Source organism: Marmota monax, unplaced genomic scaffold, assembly GCF_021218885.2.
Source record: "Marmota monax isolate L192 unplaced genomic scaffold, Marmota_monax_Labrador192_F-V1.1 WCK01_AAM20220418_F8-fsc00013, whole genome shotgun sequence".
In the NCBI taxonomy this organism is placed as follows: Eukaryota; Metazoa; Chordata; class Mammalia; order Rodentia; family Sciuridae; genus Marmota; species Marmota monax.
The window spans coordinates 210,590-223,791 of record NW_026692202.1 but is presented as its reverse complement, the minus strand read 5'-3'; positions in this window follow the sequence as shown (position 1 = coordinate 223,791).

Genomic DNA, 13,202 nt, shown 5'->3' with positions numbered 1-13,202 from the left:
AATTAAGGTGTGTTTTGATAATACAGGGAACCACAAAGTAAATCTCAGGCAACCAGTAAAAAGAATTACACAAGAATTAAAAAGCTGCATGTACTTAGCATGCATGAAACCCTGTGTTCAGTCCCTAGCATCAAAATAATTAATAAAGTAATTACAGCTAAGAGAAAAAAATGAAATAAAATAATGTATAAAGAACTCCTACAAACAACTTAGAAAAAACTTGACCAACCTAAGTTTTTTTAAATGAACATAAGTATGTAAATAAAAGATGTTACATACAAAAAAATGTAAAATGAAAAGAACAATGAGCATTGAAAAATCTAATCAGCACCATTACTCGTTAAGGAAATTCACATTTAAACCATATGAGACACAAGTACATTCCCAACAGAAGGGCTAAAATCAAAAAGTCTAAAGATACCAAATGCTTATGAGAATGTGGATCGACCACCATGTTTATACATTGCTGGATGGAAATGCAAATGGAAAACTGTTGGTAGCTGCTAAGGTTAAACATACATGTATCCTATGACCACAGCTCTATTCCTGAGTTATAGATACTCAAGAGAAATGAATGTTTATGCTTTCAAAATGCTTCTATGAGAAATATTTGTAATATTCAGCATTATTCATAATAGCTCTAAACTGAATACAATACAAATGTTTATTAACAGTAGAATGACTAAGATTGAGATATAGTTACATAATGGAACATGACACCATAATGAAAAAAGAATTAACTCTTGCTACCCTAAAAACATAAGTGAAGTTCACAGACATATTTGTTCCTGAAGCCAAGAATCCCCCTCTTCAAAAAAGATACAAACTATATAAATCTATTTGGCCCAAACAGGCAAAATTAATGTATATGGTAGATATTAAAATAGTGGTTTCCTTTGGAAGGATATGAAATGGAAGGGGAGTGACAGTTTTCTATGGTATTATAAATATTCTACATTTTGATCTGTGTGAAATTGTGTGTGTTTTTGAGTGTGGTTCATAAGTGGTATATTTATGATTTGTACAATTTACTATATATAAATTTCACCTCAGAAAGTAAGGAAGAGAGGAAGGGAGGGGGAGGGAAGATAATGAAAGTGCATGGACTTCAGAGCCAGACAGAACCGGTTCTGTTCTGATTTGCCAGCTGTGTGATCTTGGGCAAGTAAGTAATCAACGTCTGAATTGCAATATCTGCAGGTGAGAAATGGGAATTTGTAATACTTCACACTTGAAAAGAGATCGTACGTGTAAAAGCACCTAGGTCCTCATAGGTGTTCAAAAGGTATTAGTCCTCCTCCCCCCGGGGATTTTTTCCTTCTAAACTTCTTGGTTGATCCTCCTCAGTCACTATTTATTTATTTATTTATTTTTAGTGCTACGGTTCCAAGCCCTTTTTAAAATTTTATTTTGATACAGGGTCTTGCTAAGTTGCCCAGGCTGGTTTTGAACTTGTGATCCTCCTTCTTCAGCCTCACAAGTACCTGGGATTACAGGCTTGCACCACCATATCCTGGCTCTTCTTCATTCTCTAAGACTCACACTCCATTTAGGAAATCCATTTTCAATGCTACAGTAAAAACTTTGACATCAACTGCTTTACTTTGTTGGTCCCAAATTTCCATATACTCCTCTATCACCACAATGTCCTCTCCCTGTGTTTATTCACCTCTTTCTTCCCTAGGATCTTGGTTTCTCCTCCTTGGCCATCCATCCTAGTCATAGGGGCCTGAATTTGGCCTTCCTGAGTGGGACCCTTAATGGTTTTGCCTCCAGTTCCCTTACTGAACCCATGTTGCTGTCCCCAGCCCTGAATGGGTCTAGTCACCCACCATCTTCCACACTTTCAGAGAACAACTCACCAAATCTCTTGAGAGCTACCTTTTCCAGCTACTGCCTTTCTCTCTGTTCCCCTTCATTGCAAAACTCCTTTAAGGTGTTGTCGCATAGTCAGAATTTATATATCTTCTCCTCTCACTGTTTCTTTTTTTTTTTTTTTTTTTTTTTTTTAATTTTTTATTGTGGGTTGTTCAAAACATTACAAATTTCTTGACATATCATATTCCACACTTTGATTCTAGTGGGTTATGAACTCCCACCTTCACCCCATACACAGATTGCAGATTCACATCAGTTACACATCCATTGATTTACAAATTGCCATACTAGTGTCTGTTGTGCTCCGCTGCCTTTCCCATCATCCACCCTCCCCCCTCCCCACCTCTCCCCTCCCCTCCCCTCCTCTCTCTCTACCCCCTCCACTGTATAACCCTGAGGGTCTCCTTCCATTACCGTGCAATTTACCTTCTCCCTCCCTTTCCCTCCCACCTCTCATCCCTGTTAAATGTTAATCTTCTTCTCCTGTTCTTCGTCCCTACTCTGTTCTTAGTTACTTTCCTTATATCAAAGAAGACATTTGGCATTTGTTTTTTAGGGATTGGCTAGCTTCACTTAGCATAATCTGCTCTAATGCCATCCATTTCCCTGTAAATTCTATGATTTTGTCATTTTTTAATGCAGAGTAATACTCCATTGTGTATAAATGCCACATTTTTTTTATCCATTCGTCTATTGAAGGGCATCTAGGTTGGTTCCACAGTCTTGCTATTGTGAACTGTGCTGCTATGAACATCGATGTAGCAGTGTCCCTGTAGCATGCTCTTTTTAGGTCTTTAGGGAATAGACCAAGAAGGGGAATAGCTGGGTCAAATGGTGGCTCCATTCCCAGCTTTCCAAGAAATCTCCATACTGCTTTCCAAATTGGCTGCACCAATCTGCAGTCCCACCAGCAATGTACAAGTGTACCCTTTTCCCCACATCCTCGCCAGCACTTGTTGTTGTTTGACTTCCTAATGGCTGCCAATCTTACTGGAGTGAGATGGTATCTTAGGGTGGTTTTGATTTGCATTTCTCTGACAGCTAGAGATGTTGAGCATTTTTTCATGTACTTGTTGATTGACTGTATGTCCTCCTCTGTGAAGTGTCTGTTCAGGTCCTTGGCCCATTTGTTGATTGGGTTGTTTGTTCTCTTATTGTCTAATTTTTTGAGTTCTTTGTATACTCTGGATATTAGGGCTCTATCTGAAGTGTGAGGAGTAAAGATTTGTTCCCAGGATGTAGGCTCCCTATTTACCTCTCTTATTGTTTCTTTTGCTGAGAAAAAACTTCTTAGTTTGAGTAAGTCCCATTTGTTGATTCTAGTTATTAACTTTTGTGCTATGGGTGTCCTATTGAGGAATTTGGAGCCCGACCCCACCGACTGTAGATCGTAGCCAACTTTTTCTTCTATCAGACGGCGCGTCTCTGATTTGATATCAAGTTCCTTGATCCATTTTGAATTCACTTTTGTGCATGGCGAGAGAAAGGGATTCAGTTTCATTTTGTTGCATATGGATTTCCAGTTTTCCCAGCACCATTTGTTGAAGATGCTATCCTTCCTCCATTGCATGCTTTTAGCCCCTTTATCAAATATAAGATAGTTGTAGTTTTGTGGATTGGTTTCTGTGTCCTCTATTCTGTACCATTGGTCCACACGCCTGTTTTGGTACCAGTACCATGCTGTTTTTGTTACTATTGCTCTGTAGTATAGTTTGAAGTCTGGTATCGCTATACCGCCTGATTCACACTTCTTGCTTAGCATTGTTTTTGCTATTCTGGGTCTTTTATTTTTCCATATGAATTTCATGATTGCTTTCTCTATTTCTACAAGAAATGCCATTGGGATTTTGATTGGCATTGCATTAAACCTATAGAGAACTTTTGGTAATATCGCCATTTTGATGATGTTAGTTCTGCCTATCCATGAACAGGGTATATTTTTCCATCTTCTAAGATCTTCTTCTATTTCTCTCTTTAGGGTTCTGTAGTTTTCATTGTATAAGTCTTTCACCTCTTTTGTTAGGTTGATTCCCAAGTATTTTATTTTTTTTGAAGATATTTTGAATGGAGTGGTTGTCCTCATTTCCATTTCAGAGGATTTGTCGCTGATATACAGGAATGCCTTTGATTTATGCGTGTTGATTTTAAATCCTGCCACTTTGCTGAATTCATTTATTAGCTCTAATAGTTTCTTTGTAGAGCCTTTTGGGTCTGCTAGATATAGAATCATATCATCTGCAAATAGTGATAATTTAATTTCTTCTTTTCCTATTTTTATGCCTTTAATTTCTTTCGTCTGTCTAATTGCTCTGGCCAGTGTTTCGAGAACTATGTTGAAGAGAAGTGGAGAGAGAGGGCATCCCTGTCTTGTTCCAGATTTTAGAGGGAATGCCTTCAGTTTTTCTCCATTCAGAATAATGCTAGCCTGAGGCTTAGCATAGATTGCTTTTACAATATTGAGGTATGTTCCTGTTATCCCTAGTTTTTCTAGAGTTTTGAAAATAAAGGGATGCTGTACTTTGTCAAATGCTTTTTCCGCATCTATCGAGATGATCATATGGTTCTTATTTTTAAGTCTATTGATGTGGTGAATAACATTTATTGATTTCCGTATATTGAACCAGCCTTGCATCCCAGGGATGAATCCTACTTGATCATGGTGTACAATTTTTTTTATATGTTTTTGTATCCGATTCGCCAGAATTTTATTGAGGATTTTTGCATCTAGGTTCATTAGAGATATTGGTCTGTAGTTTTCTTTCTTTGAAGTGTCTTTGTCTGGTTTAGGTATCAGGGTGATGTTGGCCTCATAGAATGAATTTGGAAGTTCTCCCTCCTTTTCTATTTCCTGAAGTAGCTTGAAAAGTATTGGTATTAGTTCTTCTTTAAAGGTTTTGTAAAATTCTGCTGTATACCCATCGGGACCTGGGCTTTTCTTAGTTGGTAGTCTTTTGATGGTTTCTTCTATCTCCTCAATTGATATTGGTCTGTTTAGGTTTTCTATATCCTCCTGACTCAATCTGGGCAGATCATATGACTTAAGAAATTTATCTATGCCTTCACTATCTTCTAATTTATTGGAGTATAAGGATTCAAAATAGTTTTTGATTATCTTCTGTATTTCTGAAGTGTCTGTTGTGATATTGCCTTTTTCATCCCGTATGCTAGTAATTTGAGTTCTCTCTCTTCTTCTCTTCACTAGCATCGCTAAGGGTCTGTCGATTTTGTTTATTTTTTCAAAGAACCAACTTTTAGTTTTGTCAATTTTTTCAATTGTTTCTTTTGTTTCGATTTCATTAATTTCAGCTCTGATTTTAATTATTTCTTGCCTTCTACTTCTTTTGCTGTTGTTTTGCTCTTCTTTTTCAAGGATTTTGAGATGAAGTATGAGATCATTTATTTGTTGGTTTTTTCTTTTTTTAAGGAATGAACTCCAAGCAATGAATTTTCCTCTTAGAACTGCTTTCAATGTGTCCCATAGATTCCGATATGTTGTGTCTGTGTTTTCATTTATCTCTAAGAATTTTTTAATTTCCTCCTTGATGTCTTCTATAACCCATTGATCATTCAGTAACCTATTGTTCATTCTCCAAGTGATGTATGCTTTTTCCTTCCTTCTTTTATCATTGATTTTCAGTTTCATTCCATTATGATCAGATAAGATGCATGGTAATATCTCTACTCCTTTATATTGTCTAAGAGTTGCCCTGTGACATAATATATGATCTATTTTTGAGAAGGATCCATGTGCTGCTGAGAAAAAAGTGTAACTGCTTGATGTTGGGTGGTATACTCTATATATGTCAATTAGGTCTAGGTTATTAATAGTGTTATTGAGTTCTATAGTTTCCTTATTCAACTTTTGTTTGGAAGATCTGTCCAGTGGCGAGAGAGGTGTGTTGAAGTCTCCCATGATTATGGTGTGGTGGTCTATTAGACTCTTGAACTTGAGAAGAGTTTGTTTGACGAACATAGCTGCACCATTGTTTGGGGCATAAATATTTATGATTGTTATGTCTTGTTGGTGTATGGTTCCCTTAAGCAGTATGTAGTGTCCCTCTTTATCTCTTTTGATTAACTTTGGCTTGAAATCTATTTTATTTGATATGAGTATGGACACGCCTGCTTGTTTCCGAAGTCCATATGAGTGATATGATTTTTCCCAACCTTTCACCTTCAGCCTATGTATGTCTTTTCCTATCAAATGCGTCTCCTGTAGGCAGCATATTGTTGGGTCTTGTTTTGTGATCCATTCTACTAGCCTGTGTCTCTTAATTGGTGAGTTTAAGCCATTAACATTTAGGGTTATTATTGAGATATGGGTTGTTCTTCCATCCATATTTGTTTATTTCTGTTACTAAACATTGTTTGTTTTCCTCTTTGATTGTTTCCCCCCCCCCTTTACTGTCCTACCTCCCACTGTTGGTTTTCATTGTTATTTTCCATTTCCTCTTCCTGTAATACTTTGGCTAGGATGTTTTGAAGAGATGGTTTTCTAGCTGCGAATTCTTTAAACTTTTGTTTATCGTGGAAGGTTTTAATTTCATTCTCCATCCTGAAGCTTAATTTCGCTGGATACACAATTCTTGGTTGGAACCCATTATCTTTCAGTGTTTGAAATATGTTATTCCAGGATCTTCTAGCTTTCAGAGTCTGTGTTGAAAGATCAGCTGTTATCCTGATTGGCTTGCCCCTAAATGTAATCTGCTTCCTTTCTCTTGTAGCTTTTAAAATTCTCTCCTTATTCTGTATGTTGGGCATCTTCATTATAATGTGTCTAGGTGTGGATCTCTTATGATTTTGCACATTCGGCGTCCTGTAGGCTTCTAGGATTTGGGATTCTGTCTCATTCTTCAAGTCTGGGAAGTTTTCTTGTATTATTTCATGGAATAGACTGCTCATTCCTTTGGTTTGGAGCTCTGTACCTTCCTGTATCCCAATGACTCTTAAGTTTGGTCTCTTAATGTTATCCCATATTTCTTGGATGTTCTGCTCATGGTTTCTTAACAGTCTTGCTGAGCTGTCTATGTTCTTTTCCAGTTGAAATACTTTGTCTTCATTGTCTGATGTTCTATCTTCTAAGTGTTCTACTCTGTTGGTAGTATTCTCCATTGAGTTTTTAAGTTGGTTTATTGCTTCCTGCATTTCTAGGATTTCTGATTGCTTGTTTTTTATAACCTCTATCTCCCTGTATAGTTGATCCTTTGCTTCCTGGATTTGTTTGCGTAATTCGTTGTCGAAGTGATCTTTCATTGTCTGATTTTGCTGTTTAATGTCTTCCTTGATACTCCAGATCATCTGAAGCATGTATATCCTGAATTCTTTATCTGACATTCCATCTGCTGCAGCTGTTACCTCTTCTAAAGTTGCGTTGACCTGCATTGCTTGTGGTCCTTTCTTTCCTTGTCTTTTCATACTGCTTGCGTATCTTTCCTGCAGGTGCGGGCGGCGGCTCTGCTCTCTCCTTATTCCAATTGGGGTGTCGTGGCTACCACGCCGGCAGGTCACTGGGCCTGTTCTGGGAGCTGGTGGCGGCTCTGTTCTGCCCCTACTCCAATTGGGGTGTCGTGTCTGTCGTACCAGCAGGCCACTGGGCCTGTCCTGCTGGTCGGTCGCAGATCTGCCCACCTTTCGGGCACGAGTGGAGGCTCTGCTTTGCCCCTACTCCAATTGGGGTGTCGTGACTACCCCGCCTGCAGGATGCTGGGTCTGTTCCTGGCAAGGGAGGCGACTCTGCTCTGTCCCTACTCCAATTAGGGTGGTGTTTGTACCCCGCCGGCAGGCTCCTGGGCCTGATCCGCCGGTCTGTTGTAGGTCTGCCTACCTTGAAGGCGCTGGCGGCGGATCTCCTCTCACTGTTTCTTGAACCCACTCCAATCAGACCTTCTCCCCATTAAATTCAGAAACCTGCTCTTCTCAAGGCCACCAGCGATTTCTACTTTGCCAAAGCCCAGGGTCAATTTCCAGGTCTTGCCTTTCAGCAACATTGCACACAGGTGATGAGTCCCTTTTTTCTGATAGACTATCTTCATTCAGCTCCTAAAATAGCTCACTCTTCAGACTTTCCTTCTATCTCATTGGAGCTTCCTTTTCTGTTTCCTCATCTTCTCACTGTAAATGCTGACTGGCCTCTGGGCTCCATTCTCAGGCATCTTCTTTTCTCTTTTACAGTCACTACCTGTGTTGGTCAGTTTCCTGTTACTGGGACAAAATACCTGAGAAAATCAACTTAATAGGAGGAAAGGTTTATTTGTTTCATGGCTTCACAGATTTCAGTCCCTTGTCACTTGTCTCTGTTGTTTCTGGGCCTATGGTAAGGCAGAACAGCATGGCAAACAAACATGACAAAGACTGCTCACCTGATAGAGGCCAGAAAGCAGAGAGAGGTAGAGAAAGAGAGGGAGAGAGGGAGGGAGAGAAAGGGGGAGAGGGAGAGGGGGAGAGAGGAGGAAAGGAGGAGAGGGAGAGAGGGGGAGAGGGAGAGGGAGAGAGGGGGAGAGAGGGAGAGAGGGAGAGAGGGAGAGAGGGAGAGGGGGAGAGGGGGAGAGTGGGAGAGAGGGAGAGGGGGAGAGGGAGAGGGAGAGAGGGGGAGAGAGGGAGAGAGGAAGAGGGGGAGAGGGGGAGGGGGGAGAGGAGGAAAGGATGAGAGGGGGAGAGAGGGAGGGGGGAGAGGGGGAGAGGAGGAAAGGGTGAGAGGAGGAAAGGGTGAGAAGGGGAGAGGGGGAGAGGGAGAAGGGGAGAGAGAACTTTCCATTAGCAAAGTTCTACCACCTCCCAATATCCCCACCAGCTGGGGACCAAGCCTACATCACTTGAGCCAAACCATAGCACCTCCCTGGTAATTTTACCAAGTCCTGTAACTTCAAATATGCTGATAACTCCCAAATGGACCTCTAGTCTGGAGCTGTCACGGAATTCCAGACCCATCTGCACACTCAGCATATCTATGTGGGTCTCTAATAGATGTTTCAAATTTAGCATCAAACTTCTGATTACTCATACCTCCCAGCTCACAACTAAGCTTTCTCTTCCTTCAGGGTTCTCCATTCCAGAACAAAACAGCCTCATTCATTCAGATATCCAGATCAAAAACCATGAAGTCATATTACCTCCTCTTTAATTTCACACCCCACATCTGATCCATTAGCAAATCCTATAGTTCTGAGTGCGATGGCACACGCCTGCAATCCCATCAGCTCAGGAGGCTGGGGTAGGAGGAGCATTAAGTTCAAAGTCAGCCACAGCAACTTAGCAAGGTCCTAGTCAACTTAGCAAGACCCTGTCCAAAATAAAATAAAATAAAAGGGCTGGGAATTTGGCTGAGTGGTTAAGCACCCCTGGGTTCAATCCTGGGTACCAAAAAATAATAATAATAAATTTCAGAATGTGGCCACTTCTTATCACCTTTTCCACTAGATCATTGCAATGACCTCTTTATTGTTATCTCTCCTTTTGCTTTCTGCCCCCTCTTCAGTTTGTTCTCCATAAGCAACAGAGTAATATCAGACCCTGCCATTCCTCTGTTCTCAACTCTCTAGTAGCCCTTCATACACAATCCAAAATGCCTACCACAGCCCCAAATCCTACCATGATCTGACCAGAGTCTACGTTTATGACTTGATCTTCTCCCACTTTCTTCTTGCACTTTGCCCTTAGTCACATTGACCTCCTTGCTCTTTCTTATACTTACTGCATGTCACTCCCTCTTAGGGCCTTTGTACCTGCTGTTCTTTCTACCTGAAATCTTCATCCCCCAGATGTTCATGTGGATCCTCATTTTCTCACTTCATTCAGGCTTCTGTTCAAATGCCACCTGCTCCAAGACCTAACACAAGTACTCTATAAAAAAAAATAGCCTTTCATCCCCCTCATTTAAAACAAAGTGTTTTCTTCTTCATATAACTCCATCAAACATTAGAGTATGGGCTTGCACATTGTATCTCCCTCAATTGAATGTAAGCTCCATGAAGACAAGGTTTGCTCACCACTCTTTCCCTGCTTTGGGAACATTGTCTGGCACACCACTGGAGCTTAATAAATATGCCTTAATTAATTAATTAATTATATTTGCAGATTTAAGGTGTCAGCAATTTAAAGTTGCTAAACTCTAGGCAATCTTAGCAATCTATTTCATGTACCTCTGGTCTGATCTCTTTCAGCCACCTCTTCTAAAACTGACCTCTCTCTTCAAGCTGCTTCTCTGTCCTACAATTTCTCATTCGTTATCAGCAAAAGACTTTGCTGCCCATTCTATAGGGAACAATCAAGCTCATCAGAGTCCTTCCAACACCTATAATGTGCACGCACCTGCTGCCCCCTTTAGCAGCTGTCTCACTGGAGACCTCTCTACCATTTCCTCCCCTGCCTTCCCAGAGACCTTGTATATCAGTCAACATTCTGTGGCTTGAATCTCCAACTTTCCCCATTTAAAGGCCTATTGTTCAGCAATTGAGCATTTCAGGCCTCTCTCATTTTAAATGCTGTCCTCTTCCTTGCAGACTAGGAGACTAGCTTCTTGAAAAAGTTGTCTTCATTTGTCGTCTCCATTTCCACACAACGTATTCACTCCTCAGTCATTTCATTTTGATTCTCACTTGTAATCCCCCACCAAAATTGCTCTTGGCAAAGTCCCCAAAGTTCTCCTAAATATCAAAAATAATGAATCCTTTTCTATTTTATATTATTCTTTTCAAGTTATATAATTATAATATAAAATGTAGTCATTATAAGTCTATACACAGTAGGAAAAAAAAGCACACTCCACAATTCTTCCCTAAAACAATTATGGTTTACATTTTGTGGATATTCAAGGAGAAAATAGAATGGAAGAGAGGAAATTTTTTTGATGAACAGTGACAGAAAAGCTTTTAGAGTAATAGTGATATAAAAACCTTAGATTGAAGAATCAAGATAGAAAAAAAAAAGATGAATCCACACCTAGACACATTAGATATGGGAACTTCAAAGACAAAGAGAAAATATTTAAAAACCAACCAGAATAGAAAAGCCCATTACCTACAAAAGAGATAACAATTAGACTGACAGCACACTTCTCCACAGCAACAATGGGAGCTAAAACATAATGGAATAATATCTTCAAGATGCTGAGGAAAGTAACTTCAAATTCATTACACTACTAATTTATCATTAGGAATGGGAGCAAAACAAAGAATTTTCAATGATCAAGAGAGTTTAACAGTCATATACCCCTGAAGAAAGGAGGATACACTTCATGAAGGACATTTAACTTGAAGGCAGAAGTTGGATAAAAGAAGTAATGAATATCACATATACATTTAAACATATGTAGTATGTATTTTAAACATATATATGCTTATACATGTGTATATAAGTGAATATATAATTACATCTTAATAGTTACTGATTTTTAAAATTAATAAGAACCACAAATTTGGTGGACCTTAAAAACAAGTTGAAATAAAATGTTAGTAATATTTTATTTAGATAGGAGAGGCACTTGGAATTATAATATTCTAATTCTTGTATTGATTGGGAGAAAATGATGAGGTTAATTTTATAGTTTTTAAGTCAAGTATGCATGCAAAAGATTTTACATTAACTCCTTTAAAAAGGAAGAAATGAGGGAAGGAGAGAAGGAGAGAAGGAAGGAAGGAAGGAAGTTTTTCTACCATATAAGGAAACCTTCCTATATAGCGGAGGGATAAAAAGAACTAAAAAAAAAATGTTTCATCAACCTAAGAAGGTAAGGGTGATGGAGGGAGGTTAAAAAATAAATAAGTAGATAAATTTTATGGCATCACCTCTTAGAGACTGTGGGCAAACCCCGGTGGAAAGGGGTGTGATTAATTGAGGTTGGATATCTGTTGTGCTGGCAGTTCAGATGAGCAGTCTAACCGGTGGCTATATGGCAAAGGGGCTCTGGGTGTTTGGATGGGGAGGGAGGGGTGGGAGAGGGGGCTGGATCCAAACAGATTAAGGCAGGATTTCCAAGCACCCCCCACCACCCTGCTTTTTTTTTCATCAGAATCATTGGGAGCTTTTTCAACATACCAATTTGTGAGCCCTGTTTCAGACCCAATAATTAGAATTTCAGGTGGTGTGACCTAGAATATATATTTCTAAAATTTCCTCTGGTGCTTCTCTGATACATGAAGGGAGTCTGAGTTGACAAGACCTAATCAGGAAGGAAACAAGCTGGGGTTTAACACGGGCTCCTAGTTCTGCACGGAACCCAGGCAGAAGAGGAGCCACAGCTACAGATTGTGCCTCAGCCCTGCTGGCTGGCAGGGACTCAGGCCTCCCACACACCAGACTCATGGCACAGACTAGCTCAATGTTCCAGGCATGGACAGGGATAAGCCTCTCCCACACCATCAGATTTGGGCAAGACTAAGGCTGAGACTAAGGCTGAGCATCCAGGTCAGAGGTCTCTGGGACCAAGCTGGGTGGGCTGGATAGCAACATGGGCAAGGCAGAGTTGAACACCAACTTTTAATAAGGTCCATGTTTTCTTCCCTTCTTATGGGCTCAGGTGGTTCAGGTTCTAGCAATGCTTATGCCCAAGTTCAAGTTACCACAGTATGTTTCTGGCATGGCCTAGAATCTGGTATCCAGCCCTGGCTGTTCATCAGAAAGCTCCCAGAGAAAAAATACTCATTCCTAGGTCCCACACCCTATGAGATTTTGTCTTATGAGGGCTCAGCATCTGTGTGTGTGTGTGTGTGTGTGCGTGCGCACTGAGAATGGAATCCAGGACCTAGTGCATGCTAGGAAAGAGCTCCACCAACTAGAAATATAGATCTGTTGTTCTCAATTCTGGAGGGATATTAAAATCATAAAGGTGGGGTAAGAAAGGGTTTTAAAAATACTGATACATGTCATCCCCATCCATAAGATTCTAGTCCTATTGGTCTGGGGCTAGTCCTAGATATCAGTTTTTGGTTTTGCTTTTAGCTCCCTGGCTGATTCTAATGCACAGTCGGGGGAGACCAGTCACTACTACTAATTACTCATTACACTAATGGAAAGTGCTGTACTGGTGGGCCAGGTGGATAGCAGGACCCAGGGTCAATGTGGGAAGAGCTGGACTCAGAACATCAGCCTCACCTGGAGGCTTTCTAACCAAAGCAGTTTCCTGATACAGGTCCGATGTGTTTACCTTTAATCTTATTCCTCGGGTAGTAGAATCAAATACCAGGCACAACAGGTCTGGAGGCTACAGAGGACGAAAAAGCAGGAAAGAGGCATAGCTTTATGCTGCCCTTGTGCCAGAAGACAGCTGTCCTCATACTCTATGACCCTGACTTGATAAACTAGCCCCAGTGAGATACACAGCCCTGGGT